Source organism: Moschus berezovskii, chromosome 9 (genome assembly GCF_049115385.1).
Source record: "Moschus berezovskii isolate FMDL1 chromosome 9, NW_MosBer_1.0, whole genome shotgun sequence".
NCBI lineage: Eukaryota > Metazoa > Chordata > Mammalia > Artiodactyla > Moschidae > Moschus > Moschus berezovskii.
In genome coordinates, this window is record NC_142468.1 from 73,334,885 (window position 1) to 73,354,926 (window position 20,042).

The window sequence follows — 20,042 nt, forward strand, 5'->3', positions numbered from 1 at the left end:
TGCCAATCAAATGATCAGTCATGAACCACAGAGAAATTACTAAAATATTCAAGTAACTACCTATTGAGCACATATGAAATTCACATTAATTATGTTTTCCCAGACTATAATGCAGTGTTGCACAGAATCTAAACTTGGAATTTTCTTTTAATGTTTTCAAGACACAAAGTTCCTATGACTAAATAGCTCACACTGTCCTGGGAGAAACATTCAGTCTAACGAGGACTCAAGGAACACAACACAAACATACACACATTCACATGAACACATACAAAGCAACTTGAAAAGAGCATTTAGGTAGAAGACATAACACATATGAGGTTACCAACATTGAAGAAAGCTTGATGTTAGGAGGGGGCCTGCAAAAATTTTGGCGTACCTGGAGTGCAGAGAATAAGTGGAGGAGTGGAAAGAACTGAGACCCAAAAAGGCAAAAAGCTGGAGTCAGATGGAACTTAGCAATTCTGAAGTGTTTGCACCTGATGTGGAGGAAAGGCATGCTCAACTTTTAGGTGAAGAAGAATCACGTAATGAGCTTGTTAAAAACACAGAGTCTAGGGCCTTCCACCATCAATTCCAACTCAGAAATCCTGGGGTGATTTCTGAGACTCTTCTTCCTAACAGACTCTCCAGGTGATTCTGATGCAAGGGGATATGCAAAACTCTAAACTGTGGCAGTGAATGAACTAGGAGTCATTTTATCAGAAGAGTGATGCAATCAGATATATGGTATAAGAAGATAAATATCTCCCAGAGAAAGATAAATTGGAGGACATGAAGACTAGAAGGATGTGCATAATCCAATTATGAAGCTTTTTCAGTGGGGCAAGTGAAAGTGAAAGACATTCATGTCGTGTCTGACTCTTTGCAACCCCATGGACTATACTGTCCATGAATACAGAATACTGGAGTGGGTAGCCTTTCCCTTCTCCAGGGGATCTTCCCGATCCAGGGATCAAACCCAGGTCCACCACATTGCAGGTGGATTCTTTACCAGCTGAACCACAAGGGAAGCCTTCAGTGGGGCAGCAGGGAAATAATAAAACCACTGAACTAAATACCATTAGATAAGAATGCAGGGAAGAGGTAACAAAAATTTAGTAGGCCCCAGTGTCTTCAGCTTGGAGAAGGGAGGAATCTAGCATGACTTCTAATTTTCTGTTTTGGGTTCAGCTCTAGATGACTATGTTTGTTGAAATGTGTTATATAGGGAGATGAGTAATTAAAGAATATGCATTAAATTTTGGATACATCAGGTTTAGTAAAGTGGTTAAAAGCATGGGCTTTGGGGTCAGATAAGCTGGCTTTGAAATCTTATTTTGCCACTGAATTTCTATGTGATGTGAACAAGGTGCCTTATCATTCTGACATCAGAGTGGGGCAAAATTAGGAATTTTGTTAAGTAAATCAGTTAATATAGGAATACCTTACCACAGCACCTGAAAGTGATTAATTAATGTTAATGACATTAATAAGTATTATTAATTTTAATGTCATCATCACTAGCTAGCTGGAGATATTCCATAAACAAATAAAAATAGCATGCAGATTGTTGTGAAAACTTTTTTTAATAGATAAGATTATCCGGCGAGAGAAATATTTGAAGTAGTTAGAACTAATAGGATCCAGGAGAATACAAATACTTTAGTTGACATATGAACACAATAAAGCTGAGATATAGTTATGCAGAAAGAAAGCAGAAGATATTATAGATTAAGGATGTACAGCAACTTAAGGCAGAGGAAGCTGTCAACAGTATCACATGATTCATAAAAGTAGGGAAAGTAAAAGTTAAAAACTGTCCATTGTATTTGACAAATGGGAAGACATTGGTGACCTTAACTAGAATGACTTCAGTGACTTGGGCAAAGTCCCTTTTTTAGGATGTGGAAGACTGAGCAGGAGCTGAGAGAATAACTAAATTGTGTAAAAGGAGAAGCAGGAGAGTCATCATTAGAAAAAAATTGAGTTTTCTTTTTTAATCTGTTCATCATCCTGGAAGATTTCCACATTTATGTGGATGACCCATTCAGCACCCTTCCTTAATTGACATGAGCACATTTTAAAGCTTAGAGAAACGACTCAGTGCAGAGGAAAAAAAGAATCACTGATGGAGGAGAGTCTAAGGGGTGATAGTGAAGAATGAAACAGGGGGGAGAAAAACATTCTATGTGGGGCCTAGGCTTGGACAATAAAGGGAAACATCTTCCCTTGTCCCTCAAAAGAAAGACTTGAACAAATGGCCAATATTCTAGAAGCCTGAGGTAGCAGTATATAAAGATGATTATATTCCTGCCAGCGAATATCAAGTTTTTCTATAAAATTGAAGAAAAATCTCTGGTGAAAGTGAAGAGTCTATCCCGAGAGGTGGGGTAGGCACTAGAGGGGAGAGCTAAAAACCTGGACTAGATAACAAGGTCAAGGAAGTTGGCCAAGGAATGTCAGAGCCCGCAGGCAGCATGGAGGCACACAGTGGTCTGTGAGCTTAGGGTTTGGTTTCCTCAACCAGTCCATCCTAGGGGAGATCAATCCTGGGTGTTCATTGGAAGGACTGATGCTAAAGCTGAAACTCCAATACTTTGGCCACCTCATGCGACGAGTTGACTCACTGGAAAAGACTCTGATGCTGGGAAAGGTTGGGGGCAGGAGGAGAAGGGGATGACAGAGAATGAGATGGCTGGATGACATCACCGACTCTGTGGACATGAGTTTGAGTGAACTCCGGGAGTTGGTGATGGACAGGGAGGCCTGGCGTGCTGTGATTCATGGGGTCGCAAAGAGTCGGACACAACTGAGCGACTGAACTGAACTGAGCTCTCTTAAAAGTGTGGGTGGCTGTAAGATCTAAGAAGATGGACTGTGGACTTAATTTGCATTTTACAGAGCAGAGGTGATTGAAGCACAAGGCCATAAAAAGAGGGTGTTGGAGACAATGGCATTAGAGTACCGTTGACCAAGTTTAAAGTGAAGCAAGTGGAGGTGGAGAGAAGCTGTTAATCTGAGAGCAAACTGAATACTCAAAGGAGTGGCAGGCTCGCTCAGGTGGAAGAACAGGCCAAAAAAAGCAAAAAACAAGAAAAATGATGGATCAGAGTATAAATTAGGGGTGTATCATTTACAGGGAAAGTAGTCTCAGCTTTGATAAAATTGTGTGTGTGGCCGTGGACAGGGCTGACATTTGAACCATTTCATGATGAGTATAGATAGGTCAGGCTGCCCCTGAAACGAGCTGTGTCCTGTTGTTCCTCAGAATCAAGGATCTTCCCTTTATTGCTGGGCTGTGGCAGGTTCTGGAGAGGTCCCACAGGAGCAGAGGGTCATGGCAGATGGGTAGGAAGCATTTGTCCAGACAGTGTTTAGCATCTAGTACACAAGGAGATATAGAAAGCCAATGCAAAGAAATAGAGGAAAACAATAGAATGGGAAAGACTAGAGATCTCTTCAAGAAAATTAGAGATACCAAGGGAACTTTTCATGCAAAAATGGGCACAATAAAGGACAGAAATTAACAGAAGCAGAAGATATTAAGAAGAGGTGGCAAGAATACACAGAAGAATTGTAAAAAAAAGATCTTCACGACCTAGATAATCATGATCATGATCACTCACCTAAAGCCAGACATCCTGGAATGAGAAGGCAAGTGGGCCTAAGGAAGCATCACTATGAACAAAGCTAGTGGAGGTGATGGAATTCCAGTTGAGCTATTTCAAATCCTGAAAGATAATGTTGTGAAAGTGCCACACTAATATGCCAGGAAATTTGGAAAACTCAGCAGTGGCCACAGGACTGGAAAAGGTCAGTCTTCATTCCAATCCCAAAGAAAGGCAATGCCAAAGAATGCTCAAACTACCGCACAGTTGCACTCATCTCACATGCTAGTAAAGTAATGCTCAAAATTCTCCAAGCCAGGTTTCAACCGTATATGAACCATGGACTTCCGGATGTTCAAACTGGTTTTAGAAAAGGCAGAGGAGTCAGAGATCAAATTGCCAACATCCGCTGGATCATCAAAAAAATGAGAGAATTCCAGAAAAACATCTACTTCTGCTTTATTGACTATGCCAAATCCTTTGACTGTGTGGATTTTGGACTGCAAGGAGATCCAACTAGTCCATCCTAAAGGAAATCAGTCCTGAATATTCATTGGAAGGACTGATGCTGAAGCTGAAACTCCAATACTTTGGCCACCTGATACAAAGAACTGACTCATGTGAAAAGACCCTGATGCTGGGAAAGATTGAAGGTGGGAGGAGAAGGGGACGACAGAGGATGAGATGGTTGGATGGCATCACTGAATCAATGCACATGAGTTTGAGTAAACTCTGGGAGTTGGTGATGGACAGTCAAACCTTGCATGCTGCAGTCCATGGGGTTGCAAAGAGTCAGACATGACTGAGCGACTGAACTGAACCAAACTGAACACATATATGTTACTATTCAACAGCTAGGGTGTACTGGCCCTGAACTGGGTGACTGAAGTGGAGTGATGATCAAGATCATCACGGTAGTAGTTAAGGAAGGATGCTGAATGGGTCATCCACATAAATGTGAAAATCTTTGGGGTGATAAACAGATTTGATTCAAGAAAATATCTAGGGGAGGCCTTAATTATTTAATGAACACAGGTCACTTCCCTGGTAATTGATAGAAAATATTCATGAAGAAGAGATGAAAACAGCATAAGTTAATGCATGGAAATTTTTTAAAGTCAGCAATTTCCAAATATTTGTTTGAGGCAAATCAATGATCTGTAAGAAACAACTTGAAATTTAGGAAAATGATTTCTATTTTGCTTAGAAATGTGGGGCTCCGGAGGAATGACTCAAGGTACTTGCTTTTGGTCTTACTTTTCCTTCTCCCAATGCATGGGCCCAAATCTGAGGTTTACTTTCTGCCTTTCAACCTGGAATATCTGGCTATTGTTCATGCCAACTCCCATGTAATGTAATTTTTAATGCCTGCCCTCTGTCTGTATAGGTAGACATTGTCACTATTGTTTGGCAATCCAGATAAAGTGGATTATGAATATATTTATTTGATTGTCATTTGGAGGCTTTCTATTTGCCTGTTGTCTAAAATGAGGCCATTTGAGCAGAGGCTTGCTGGACTTTGGGAGTAATTATTGGAAACTTAGAATTCCAACCATGTACGGTACTTTCCATTGCAAGTAAAAAATTTTCCATTGCAATAAAAAACTTTCTTCTGGTTTTTTTATATATTTGTTTGTTTGTTTTTATTCCTTCCTGACATCCTAACTTCCTACTAACTTTTGTCTTTCTTATTTTATATTTATTCTCAGCTTCTTGTTTAAATCTAAAGTTATTTTTAGATGTTCTGAAGCTACCCAGCTGGACCCTCTCCCTCATCTGCAAACTTAGAATCTCTTAAATTTAGAGAACACCTTTGTGCCTTGTAAACACACAAGTTAGTTATTTACTAGACAAGTTTTGGCAAAGGTCTCTGAAAAGTTCTCTCTCTCAGTTTTCCTATGTGGAAAAATATCCATCATTTACCCTATCGTTCTCCTGAAACTGTTAACAGACTTAATAATTTAATCTTCTGTATTAAAGAGGAACTATATTTTTAAAGTCAAAATAAAGCTGGTGTGACTGCAAAATTGGTGTTATTAAAAGTATGTTATTCGAGTGTCTACAGTGTTGCTACTATAAGTGGTTAAAATAATTTAAATTAAGTTTTTATTGTAAATTAGAGTATATAAACATTTAAACCATACTTTGAATGAAAATTGATCTATTGGAAGGATTTTCTCATTTAACAAATGTCTATTTTTCTACAACATAAAGATAAAAGGAAATATTTGTATTTAGGCTTATGTAAAACTAAAATATATATAGATTTGATATATAGAAATGTAGTTAGTAGTAAGAAGTGAGTGTTTTTTTCTATTAAAATAAAGCAACTAATAACTCTTGATATTCCACTGAAACATGTTGTTAGAAAAACAGTATCTCAAAACCCTGCATGCCTTTTTTTCCCACTTCTTTGTCTTTGAATAACTTGGGAAGGAAACTGTAACATTTTATTTGATTATTTAAGAGTTCCCTTTGGAGTGGAAGTAGATAGGGCTTGCTATCACTATGATAAATAAATAATTTGAAGGTTTTCCATGTCCAGATAAAATTCTAAAATCTGATAAGTGGGTTTCATTTTATCTCTTGTTATTTTAGTGGTGGAAAGCCTGGTTCTTTTCTTCCCCTCAGCGGCCTGCATTCCTCCCAAGATTGCTCCCCCCGGGCTCTCCTGTGGTTTGAGGGAAGTATTTAGGATATCATCAGCCCTTTTAATCTGACTGCCATTCTGCATCTTAATCCCTGCTCCTCAGTCCTCTCATTAATTGGGAAGTACTGCAGTTTCTTGTCCTCTCCACCTCCTAAAATCATGCTCAGTCCATACAGCACAGGAATTATATTAATAAAATTCCAGATTATAGATATGCTTCTTTATGAAAATGTGTTTGGTGACACTTTTCTTCTGACAGTCAACAATGGAAGGGCCAGTAAACAAGCTTATAGCTGTCTATGCCATTTAGTATTGTGATGGTTGCTAGTGACGGCTGAATGCTTTATAAAAAGGTAAATGGAATTCATCAGTTCATTTCTTAATTTTTTTAAAACAAATATTTGCTTAATACCTAAAATATGCCAGGAATTGGGCCAGGCATTAGGAATACAGAGATGAATAAGCATGTTCCCTGCCTTCAAAAACTCACAGTCAAGGAAAAAGAGAGTCATGTAAATAAATTATTTTAACAGAGTATTACAAAAAATAATTAAAGTATAAAATTCCATTTGGGCACAGAGGATGGTGAACTAACCAACTAAGTGGAAGGTTTGGAAAGGTCAAGTTGGATATCACACAGAAGATAACGTTTGGACAGTATTTGAAGGAAGAATATGAGATAATAGAAGGAAACCATTTCAGGCAAAGATTTATACAAAAGCCCAGAAGAAAATAACAACACCATGACATTATTATACAGCTGTCCGAGTTTGACATACAAAGAACATAAGATGACAACTGGCATATTGTTGAATTTGGACATTTTAAATTCCTGGAAGGAAGCAATGCCATTTGTTTTCATTACCAGAATCTCCTCAACCGAATTTGTCCCTGAAGTCCCAGGGTAGTGCAGAAGGACACAGGTATAGCTCCTAGAATCTTAGAAAAACACATCAGATTCATGATGTTTTCCTGGAACAGGTAATGTCATCTTTCAAGCCTGGTTCAAAGGAGTGCCTTTCATAAAGAAGTGAAAATAAAGGAAACTTTTTCTAAGATAAAATAAAATGTATACTATCCTTGCATAGCCCTATCAGAATTTGTAGCAGTCTAGAGAAATGTATGGAGAAGGAAATGGCAACCCACTCCAGTGTTCTTGCCTGGAGAATCCCAGGGACGGGGGAGCCTGGTGGGCTGCTGTCTATGGGGTCGCACAGGGTCAGACATGACTGAAGCGACTTAGCAGCAGCAGCAGAGAAATGTAATATATTCCTAACAGAGATCATCATCAACAACTATACTAGAAGCAAAACCATTCTTTTAAAGATCTTCTTCTCTTATTACACTTTATATTCTTCTGGAGCTTTCCACACTGTGACACTGTCCTCACGGAGAACCCCAATCCTTGATCCTCATTGCTTCACTTCTATGAAACAAACCTCTTCAGGAATTCACTTCCCTCTTTCAATAACTCTTGTTCCAGAACACTTCCTTATAAGGACTCTTTTGCAAATGTCCCCTGAGCTCTTTCTCCTTCCATCATAGCTACTTTGCAAACTCCAGTGGTGAGTCCAACAAGGCATTTTCTCTGAGCAGCATCCACAGAAGTAAGTACTGCTGGACAAAAATGTTACAACACAGAAGATTGTGACCATGGCTCACTCATGGTCACCAGCCTCGAGTGGTCCTCCGACAGAGACTGAAGAAGGTTTCCACTCATCACCACAGTGACTATTCAATACTTTCTCCATGCCCCTCCAATTGTCCCACTCCCTTTTGTTCTGAGTAGATAACCCAACTTCATGGGTCACTGAAAATATAGAAACAAGATAATAAATACTGCATCAATTTCTTATGACTAAATCTGCATCTTCAGTCATCACCTCAGCTCCTTCTTTTTGTTACAAAGGAGGAAGTAACCTTTTTTCAAAATTTTGTCTTTTTCAGTGTTTCAAGTAACGTTTATAAAAATTAAACCCAGGTTCACCACTACTACTTCCCAAGGCAATCTCACTTATATTTCCACCATTCCAGCCCTTTCTTGGATCACCAGTCATTTATATCACCAAACCAGTTCTTGTATTACTAAAGCTCTCAGTTACATTCAAAATTCTTTTGCACGTCTCCCTTTCTAAAAAAGCCTCTTTGCTTCTGCAATAGTACAGCTCCTGCCTGTTTTGTTCCTTTGGTTCTTCCTCTTTGGATCCAAAGCAGAGTCTGAGATGAGGATTTGTGTATAAGAAAAGAACCCACCTGTCAATGCAGGAGTCGTGGGTTCAATCCCTAGGTCAGGAAGACCCCCTAGAAAAGGAAATGGCAACCCACTCCCGTATTCTTGCCTGGAAAATTCCATGGACAGAGGGGCCTAGTGGGCTACAGTCGACGGGGTCACAAAGAGTCTGACACAACTGAGTGACTGAACACACACAGAGTTGAAAGGTGATCCAAGAACACGGGTGTCCCTAGACTTTGTAGAGTAAGATAGGCAAAGAGGCTAAAGTGATAGAAATGTATTATCAAGATCAACATGGTAGGAAAGAGGGATAAAAAGATTAATTCCTCTCAGGCCTCCTGAGAAGTGTACAGAATGCTTCTCCTTAATTGTCTAAAAATTTTGCTGTTTCTTCCTTATTTACCTATCATCTAATTTTTATGTTCCTCATGATTCAGTCCTGGGCCACCTTCTCTTTCCACGTTGATATCCCTTCCTAGTAATCTCAGACATTCTTATGCTATAACTAGCATAAAAATATTTACAATCCCTAGACTTTTATCTCTTTCAGAATGTTCCACAGTTTATTGTGATCCACACAGTCAAAGGCTTTGGCATAGTCAATGAAGCAGAAATAGATGTACTTCTGGAACTCTCTTGCTTTCTCCATCATCCAGCAGATGTTGGCAATTTGATCTCTGGTGCCTCTGCCTTTTCTAAAACCTGCTTGAACATCTGGAACTTCACAGTTCACATATTGCTGAAGCCTGGCTTGGAGAATTTTGAGCATGACTTTACTAGCATGTGAGATGAGTGCAATTGTGCAGTAGTTTGAGCATTCTTTGGCATTCCCTTTCTTTGGGATTGGGATGAAGACTGACCTTTTCCAGTCCTGTGGCCACTGCTGAGTTTTCCAAATTTGCTGGCATATTGAGTGCAGCACTTTTACAGTATCATCTTTCAGGATTTGAAATAGCTCAATTGGAATTCCATCACCTCCACTAGTTTTGTTTGTAGTGATGCTCTCTAAGGCCCACTTGACTTCACATTCCAAGATGTCTGGTTCCAGGTGAGTGATCACACCATCGTGATTATCTTCATCGTGAAGATCTTTTTTGTACAGTTCTTCTGTGTATTCTTGCCACTTCTTCTTAATATCTTTTGCTTCTGTTAGGTCCATACCATTTATGGAACATTCTGAAAGAGATGGGAATACCAGACCACCTGACCTGCCTCTTGAGAAACCTGTATGCAGGTCAGGAAGCAACAGTCAGAACTGTACATGGAACAACAGACTGGTTCCAAATAAGAAAAGGAGTATGTCAAGGTTATATATTGTCACCCTGTTTATTTAAGTTATATGCAGAGTACATCATGAGGAACGCTGGGCTGGAAGAAGCACAAGCTGGAATCAAGATTGCCGGGAGAAATATCAATAACCTCAGATATGCAGATGACACCACCCTTATGGCAGAAAGTGAAGAGGAACTCAAAGGCCTCTTGATGAAAGTGAAAGAGGAGAGTGGAAAGGTTGGCTTGAAGCTCAACACTCAGAAAATGAAGATCATTTGGTCCTATCACTTCATGGGAAATAGATGGGGAAACAGTGGAAACAGTGTCAGACTTTACTTTTTTGGGCTCCAAAATCACTGCAGATGCTGATTGCAGCCAGGAAATTAAAAGACGCTTACTCCTTGGAAGGAAAGTTATGACCAACCTAGTTAGCATATTAAAAAGCAGAGACATTACTTTGCCAACCAAGGTCCATCTAGTCAAGGCTATGGTGTTTCCCGTGGTCATGTATGGATGTGAGAGTTGGACTGCAAAGAAAGCTGATCGCCAAAGAATTGATGTTTTTGAACTGTGGTGCTGGAGAAGACTCTTGAGAGTCCCTTGGACTGCAAGGAGATCCAACCAGTCCATTCTAAAGGAGATCAATCCTGGGTGTTCATTGGAAGGACTGATGCTAAAGCTGAAACTCCAATACTTTGGCCACCTCATGCAACGAGTTGAATCACTGGAAAAGACTCTGATGCTGGGAGGGATTGGGAGTGGGAGGAGACGGAGACAACAGAGAATGAGATGGCTGGATGGCATCACTGACTCTGTGGACATGGGTTTGAGTGAACTCCGGGAGTTGGTGATGGACAGGGAGGCCTGGCGTGTTGTGATTCATGGGGTTGCAAAGAGTCGGACACAAAGAGCGACTGAACTGAACGCAACTGAACTGAGACTTTTATCTACAATGTAGATTGCTATTCCAAGTACAGCTTAAACATGTTTTCTCCATTTGGAGGCTCATCAGATATCCCGCATTTAGGTTTCCCAAAATAATCTCTTATTTCCCCACTTATGGCCCAAATCTGTTACTTCTTTAATTTTCTACACCTTAATAAGTGGCACTTCCAGATGGAAGTTATACAAATTAAGTTACACAGATTGTATACAAGTTATACAACTGAATACAACAAAGTTACTCCGTTATACAAATGCAAACCTGGAAGTCATCTGACAGCCCTCTTCCTCTCCCTGCATGCAGGCATTCATGCATGGATGCTCAGTCACTCAGTGGTGTCCAACTCTTTGCGACCCCATGATTGAAGCCCACCAGGCACCTCTGTCTGTGGAATTTTCCAGGCAAGAATACTGGAGTGGGTTGTCATTTCCTACTCCAGGGGATCTTTTCCACCCATGTATTGGGCTTCCCTGGTGGCTCAGAGGTTAAAGCGTCTGCCTCCAATGTGGGAGACCCGGGTTCGATCCCTGGGTCGGGAAGATCCCCTGGAGAAGGAAACGGTAACCCACTCCAGTATTCTTGCCTGGAGAATCCCATGGACGGAGAAGCCTGGTAGGCTACAGTCCACGGGGTCGCAAAAAGTCGGACACGACTGAGCGACGGAACGGAACGGATTGAACCCATGTCTCCTTTGTCTCCTGCATTGGCAGGTGGATTCTTTACCACTGAGCCAAATTGTAGGGGCTTCCTCTCCCTACCTACATTCAATCCACATCAAGTTCTATTAATCCTCTTGCCAAATTATGTCTCAAATTTGCCCAAATTTTTTTTATCCTCATTAGACTACTACAAGAGTATTCTACCATTTTTGCTTTCCTCCAAGCCATTCTGCACAGAGTAGACAGACTAATCTTTCAAAAACATAAATCAGATTTTATTATCCCCCTGCCTAAAGGATGTGTCTTCATTTTATCTTTAAGTAGATAACAGTTTGCACTAGTTTTCTTGCAGCATGTCCTTATTTGTTCCAGCTTAATTATTAGCAGTGTCTACTTTCATTATCCAAAGGGCCCGTTTTGGACAATAAATCACATGGTCACCCTCCTTTTAAATATAAATCCTATAATTATACTTACTTAAAACTCATCTCATGTTATTACTAGCCACCTTGCAAGCACCCATTATCTTCTGCTTTAGGGTCCTAGCACATTCTGTTCCCTCTGAGTACAGTATACTCTCTTAGATCCTCCACTTGGCTAACTTAGACTCTTTCAGAGTCCACTTAAGATCACCTTCTTCTGTCATATAGATCATTTCCAGTAGGACATTTCCTTGTTTTTTGTATCTTCCCATTTTCATTTTTAATTTAATTACAAATTTGTTTGTACATTCATTTGTTAGTACATACATTCCCCATTAAATAGTGGGCATGCGGGCAAGAAAACATATCCTCCACTTAGTAATGTATATTCCAGCACAACTCTGGATCCCACGGTAGGTGTTCTCTAATATCCTTAAAAGAATGAAGAAGAGAGAGAGAGAAATAGCCATCATGGCTATTTCTTTTAACACCTTTTAACACACCTATGGGCATCTTATCTTTGACAAAAGAGGCAAGAATATACAATGGGGCAACGAAAGCCTCTTCAATCAGTGGTGCTGGGAAAACTGGACAGCTATGTGTAAAAGAATGAAATTAGAACACTTCCTAACACCATACACAAAGATAAACTCAAATGGATTAAAGACCTAAATATAAGACCAGAAACTATAAAACTCTTAGAGGAAAACATAGGCAGAACACTCTTTGATATAAATCACAGCAAGATCCTCTATGACCCACTTCTTGGAGTAATGGAAATAAAAACAAAACAGTGGGACCTAATTAAACTTAAAAGCTTTTGCACAGCAAAGGAAACTATAAACAAGGTGAAAAATCAACCCTCAGAATGGGAGAAAATAATAGCAAATGAAACAACCAAGAAAGGATTAATCTCCAAAATACACAAGCAGTTTATGCAACTCAATAACAGAAAAACAAACAACCCAATCAAAAAGTGGGCAAAAGACATAAACAGACATTTCTCCAAAGACATAAAGATAGCTAATAAACACATGAGAAGATGTTCAACACTGCTCATTATCAGAGAAATACAAATCAAAACTAAAATGAGATATCACCTCACAGCAGTCAGAATGGCCATAATCAAAAAAATCTACAAACAATAAATGCTGGAGAGGGTGTGGAGAAAAGGGAACCCTCTTGCACTGTCAATGGAATATAAATTTATACAGTCACTGTGGAAGATAGTGTGGAGATTCCTTAAAAAACTAAGAATAAAACCACCATATGACCCAACAATCCCACTACTAGGATTGAGGAAACCAAAATTGAAAAAGACACATATACCCCAATATTCACTGCAGCACTATTTACAATAACTAGAATATGGAAGCAACCTAGATGTCCATCAACAGATGAATGGATAAAGAAGCTGTGGTACATATATACAATGGAATATTACTCAGCCATAAAAAAGAATGCATTTGAGTCAGTTTTAATGAGATGAATGATCCTAGAGCCTATTATGCATAGTGAAATAAGTCAGAAAGAGAAAAACAAATATTTTATACTAACACACATACATGGAATCTAGTAAGATGGTTCTGATGAAACTGTATGTGGCAGTGGAGACACAGGCATAGAGAACAGACTCATGAACACATTTCTGGGGGCTGGTGAGGAAGAAGAGCATGGGATGTGTGGAAAGAGTAACATGGGAACTCACATTACCATATGTAAAATAAACAGCCAAGGGAAATTTGCTCTGTGACTCAGGGGACTCAAACCAGGGCTCTGTAACAACTTAGAAGGGTGGGATGGGGAGGGAAGTGGGGGGGAGGTTTAGAGGAGGGGACATATGCATGCCTATGGCTGATTCATATTGATACTTGGCAGAAACCAACACAATTCCATAAAGGAATTATCCTTCAATCAAAAACATTTTTTTAAAAACTGAAAAAGTATATATATATACCCATTTTCTAAATCTGAATAAATACAAAACCTCTTCTGCACTCTGACCTGCTAGGATGCAGTGAAGATGTTGAAAGAATCACATATGAGATGTACATAAAATTTTCTAGTACTCTGTGAACATGAACAAAATCATTTAAACTCAGTGGAGACTATTTCTACACAGGAAATAGTTTAAAATGCCTTGATCAATAGAGGAAATATATTAGCTCTCTAAAAGCAAATTAAAGTATAACATACCTAATGAAAAATTTAGCTTAAAACAATGAACATTTATATGAGAATACATACCAAATTAGTTCTCTGATTAAGGATCATAGATTGATGAAGTCTTGGAGCTCTGGACACGAGCTAGTTCAGTTCTATCATTTTGCAGAAAGGAAGTGGAGACCCAGAGACCAGAGATGAAGTTATAAAGTCCACAGTAATGAACTGTCTCCCAAATTACTGCATAATGAGACAGGTCTTACAAAAATATGCATTCTATAGTGACTAATACAAAATCTTAATAATACATACTTGTGCAGAAATGAAAATAAATATACTACGTCTATAAGAAGATGATTTGTATACTAAGAACTATCTTCTTCTGCTCATTGGTCTCATATGAGGGAGAAATTAGGATGTCATAGTGAAAATAATACACATTCAGATTTGTAGAACCCAGTTGAAATGTGAATTATTAAATTACACTTCAAAGCATTTTTTCAATGAAATAATGTATCAACTATTGTCATATAGTTAATGAATTACTTTATTTTTTAAATTAAAATGTGTTCTTAGATTCCTCCCTTTTGATGGCTTTTATTTTTTGCTTTATGAAGAAAATATCTCTATGTAAATGATTCTAACAATGAATTCATAATCTCTCACTCAGTTTTGAGCCTTTAAAAACTGATACGTATTTCACAGAGGAGTAGTTGCTTTAAACAGTTTGGCTCTAAGATCATGTACCGGCTACCTTCTTTGCCATAAGAAAAATCATGGATCTTTTACAGAAAGCTCACTCCATTTGTTTTTCAAAACAAAAGTCACTGATCCATCTTCCCACCCTGAATAGAAAGGTCATATTTAAGAACTGTGATTTCTATAGACAGCCCGCATCACTGCAGCATGGCAACATGTAATGCTATAATGGCAGGATTAACCCAAGGGTGTAAGTAACACTGTTGTATGCCAAGATAAACATCCCATTGTAACTTCTAAGACTGTTCTGAGAGGGCAAACATTTTCCGAACAGACAGACATTCTGTGCCCTAACAAATTCCTCTCTAAATTCTTCTGACCAAATCCAGGTTTAGTGACTCACAGATCTTATGCACAGTATATTATTTAATTCCAGAATGTAAATATTGTCTGCTAACTCTTATGCTGTATACTATATTTAATAAATATTAAAATGATGTTGCATGCCTAAGTATGAATATTAAAGAATGCAAGCACTTTTAGTGCTTATAATTTAGTGCTTATAATTTACATTGAATAAAAATACCTGTCAAAGAGCCTCAATAATACAACAAATAAATGGAGTGGAGAGATAGATATGGAAGAAATTATTCCCTCATCAAGACTCTCCAATATGTGACATTATTTCAAGGAAAACGTACGTAGAATATTCTCCACCCCAGAAATGTAAGTCAGCATTTAGCAGTTAAGTGAAAATGACTTTGAAGGCTGCTAAGAGCCTTATGTGAGGTTTTCATTACAAAGACCTTATTTCAGATATGTCAGGTCTAACTTGGAATTTGTAATTGTTTCTATTGAAGTACAGGGCTTGACTACTTTTCTTGTGCACTTTGGCTTCCCTTGTTTAGGGGGGAAAGTGACTAATGATGCCCTGGAAATGATTAACTTAAAAAGAAACAGCTAAGAGTATTTGATCCTCCTTTGATGAAGTGTGAACACTGGATCCCTTTCCCCCTAAAAGGAACCGGACTCAGCTAGCTCTGAGGGAAGGAAGAGGGTGTTAGCAGAGGGAGCAAAAGAATGCATTTGTTACTGTTCCTTTATCTCAGAGAAGCTATTTCAAGTGATCACTGGTGGAAAATGCTGATAGTGAATCTCATATTTTCACTCTACGTTTGACATCAATGTTGTCAATACGCCATAATCGTCTCTGTCAAAAGCATCATTCATTTCCAAACTGCAGAGTTATTTACAGTCGTGTCTTCACTCAATGTAACACTACCACTCAACACTCAGCTGTCCCTTCTCTGTTTTAAGTAAACATTCAGGCAGACTTTTAAAGAAGCTCTATTTTAGGTTAGGCTAACAACCTGAAAATGAACCCAAAGAGAAAAACTTCTTCTCTTGTCCAAATACCATTTGGACAAACGGATAAAGTTTTTCACAAAAACTGGCATTTCAAATTGAGTTCTGTTTGGTAAGAGACATGGTGCTGAAAAGTGACATTTATAATGACAGCAATATGGATCCCCAATAAAAAAGACTGGATTATATTTTTCTCTAATTATAACCATTTAAATTTGTGTGCATTTTTTAACATTTGGAAATCAATTATAATACTGTAGCTTCTAGTTAAGTACCTACTTGAAACCTCTTTGTGAAAACATGGCTGATGTGGGTGTTTGAATACAATTAAATAGAAAACATCGTAAGGAAAACGCAATCTTATGTTTTTAAACATCCAAATGAATAACTACTTACTTCATGACTTCTGAGCACCCAGCATGGTGCTAGCTGAATACCATATGAAAAAATGACGACAATATGAAGGAAACAAGGATAAATGGAAATCTGGCAGTAATTTTAAAACAAACAACGTGTCTTTTCCATCTATTCATTCAGAGAACAAATCTTAAAACTCTTGGTATATCCAGAACTATTTCCCAGAGGCACCTACTAGCAGAAGACATGATGATGTCTAAAAAGAGGTGGATAGAATTTTGAAGTGGAAAAAGCAGGATTAAAGCTAATTTGACAGACAAACAGAATTTTGGTGATCTAATGACCCTCAGAAGCTATTTATTTTCAGAGTTTTTCCTAAGAAAAATATAAATATCACTGTCAATCTGTGTGGGATCCATTCTTGTTATAAAATGCATCAAGCATATAAACTAAAAAATAAATCAGTCATTCTAGATATAGTTTTGTTATCTGAACAAATTGGAATGGGTTGTTTTGAAAACAGAGGATTTAAAACTAATGATAGCTACTATTACTTTAAGGACTTCCCTGGTGGCTCAGAGGTTAAAGCATCTGCCTCCAATGCGGGAGATGCTCGTTCGACCCCTGGGTTCGATCCCTTGGTTGGGAAGATCCCCTGGAGAAGGAAATGGCAACCCACTCCAGTATTTTTGCCTGGAGAATCCCATGGTCGGAGGAGCCTGGTAGGCTACAGTCCACGGGGTCGCAAAGAGTTGGACACAACTGAGCGACTTCACTTTCACTTACTTTAAGTCTTCAGTATGTCACACACTACATCAGGGGCTCTTTTAGGCCTCCCTCCAGACCATGGAGGTATTAACAACATTTTCATTGTGTATATTAGACATTCAAGATGGACAGTTTCAAGGATTTTCTTAAGATTCAGTTTTAATAGTAGTTCAGCCAACAATAACCATCAACCTAAATACTATGACTATTTCATGGGCTCTCTCTTTAATTCTCACAAAATTTAGGGGTTGGTACTGTGAATATCTTCATTTTAAAGATCAAGAAACCAATTAAATCAACAACTTGTGTTATAACAGATCTTACTTAGCTAGTTCATGATTGGGCTAGGATTTAAATGTAGCTTTTTCACTCTGACGTCACTGCTTTTCTTAAGTGGCCATGCCCATCTCTCTAAGACCAAAAGTGGAATTTGAATCCATATCATTTGTTTTTTTTTAAGTGCACAAGTTCTATCCTAGAGGATGTTAAGTACTTCAAAATGGTTGCTGTTTGTCTCTATGTCCCTGTCTTGCCATTTCCCTTTGTCTTCCTCTTCTGTACCCCGTGCTTATTCAGGCCTACCCAGGACCCCTGGACTCACTATATATTGAAAACGCTTCCTTTAATTTTGTTCATCAGATGGTTTCTGGGCCAATGCTAATGTTTGTTTTTCAATTTATTGTGTTCTCCAATATTTTCCCAACTTTTCCAGTAGCATTCTAATATCAGGAGACAAGGCTCCTATGAAAGCAGCATGGAGAATGCTCCATGCTGAATACCACACTGCAAATTTCTCCAGTTATTCTATATCACAGTTTGTTGGCTGGAGGCAAAGCACAGTACTACCAGATATGCTTTATAGCTGATTATGTCCTTGGCCTCAAACCCTCTTTTATTACCAGAATTGCTTGCGTTGACTATATCCCTATCGTGTTTCCTCTCAACCTCTTGCCATTTACCTCCTGTTCTCCATTTTTAAAAATATTCTATTTTCTATTCTGTTTCCACATGTGCATGCTCCTCTAGCATTCCATTTTGCTCAGTCCCTTCATGCTCATCCTCTTCATGCTTTCTATATACTCGCATCAGCACTATTTTCCTGCCTCCATCAGACTAAAAAAAAGATTTTGAGTCCATTTTGGGGTTGCATACACACAGTTAAGACAAGCAGAAACAATATACCCAACTACGGAAGAACTCATACGTAATGATAGTTGTGTTATTTTTAATGAACACATCTTTTACTGTGATTGTTCCTGTCTTTGTATAATTATATGTATTATGCTCCCAGTTTACCTCCCTACTTCTCATGTTCTTGATTAACATTAAAAAAATAAAGAGTCCAGTTAATAAGTATTAGTTATTGAATTGTAACCTTCTCATTCTAGTCACTGACAATAATTTGTAAATAGCAAACATCTAGTCTGATTATTAGGCCATCCATTTACCGTGACCTGGGGCCACTTCTAAGTGATTAATGATGTGTGGGCTTGTTGCAATATTAAAAAGATCAACCCGAACCTTAACTCAAAGGCTTACAATAATTTTGCTTATTTTTTATTTCTAGATATCTGCAATCAAACAAGCAAATCTTTTACTTCTCAACTTTGAAAAAAATAGGCTTAAATAATTTACCTACAATTTAATATCTGTAGTTATGGTGAAAATCTGTATTCTTCTGAAATTTTTAAGCCAGTGGTGAACAGGCTATGATACACACATGCATACACACACACACACACACACACACACCACACTTATATGATTCCAAATGAGAAAATGAAAGAATTTGGGGGACATTTTACTTCCAGATATTATAATGCTATGGAATATTTCAGAATCCTTCTTGAGTTATACATTTCTCCTGAATAATAATTTAGTCTATAATGTATGCTTTAAACGTATAGTATCTCACTTCCTATAAGGTAGCTAGGGCAAGTAATACTAGAAATGGAATGGTATTAGGGACTATTGACTGGTTTGCCAAAGTCATATACTAATCTGGTGTTTGAATCTGATTCCTAGAACATGGTTCTTTCTATGCTATATAGTTGCTTAAATTTAGGTCAGGTATATACTACCTAAAATGAAAATTAGGTCTTAATCCTTTAAACAGAAAAAGGTTTTAAAACTTATCTCATCATACTTTATTTGTGATGAAGGAAAGGAGCATTCTGATTAATTTTGTTTTCTTGTTTCTAATTTCTAAGAATTCAGAACTCAAAAAAATATATTTAACATCATTAGAGAATTTAAACAAACCTTAATTCAGAGAGCACTTCAAAATCCTGTAGGACTTTGAGGTTATAATTTCTTCCTTTAATTTTTACTCTTTCATAGAGACAGTGTCAGCTAAGAGAATTCCAACACCAAAGAACTTTTTAAAAAATACTCGGCCGTTAAAAAGAATGCATTTGAATCAGTTCTAATGAGGTGGATGAAACTAGAGCCCATTGTACAGAGTGAAGTAAGCCAGAAAGAAAAACACCAATATGGTATACTAACACATATATATATGGAATTTAGAAAGATGCAAATGATAACCCTGTATATGAGACAGCAAAAGAGACACAGGTGTATAGAACAGTCTTTGGGACTCTGTTGGAGAGGGTGAGGGTGGGATGATTTGGGAGAATGGCATTGAAACATGTATGTTGTCATATGTGAAACAAATCGCCAGTTCAGGGTCGATGCATGTTACAGGATGCTCGGGGCTGGTGTGAGGGGATGATCCAGAGGGAGGATAAAGGGAGGAGGGAGGTGGGAGGGGGGCTCAGGAAGGGGAACTCATGTACACCCAGGGCGGATTCATGTCAATGTATGGCAAAACCAACCAATATAATAGTGTAAAATAATTAGCCTCCAATAAAAAAAAATAATAATAATAAAGTCAAAATTCTCAGAAAAAAAAAGAAAAAAAT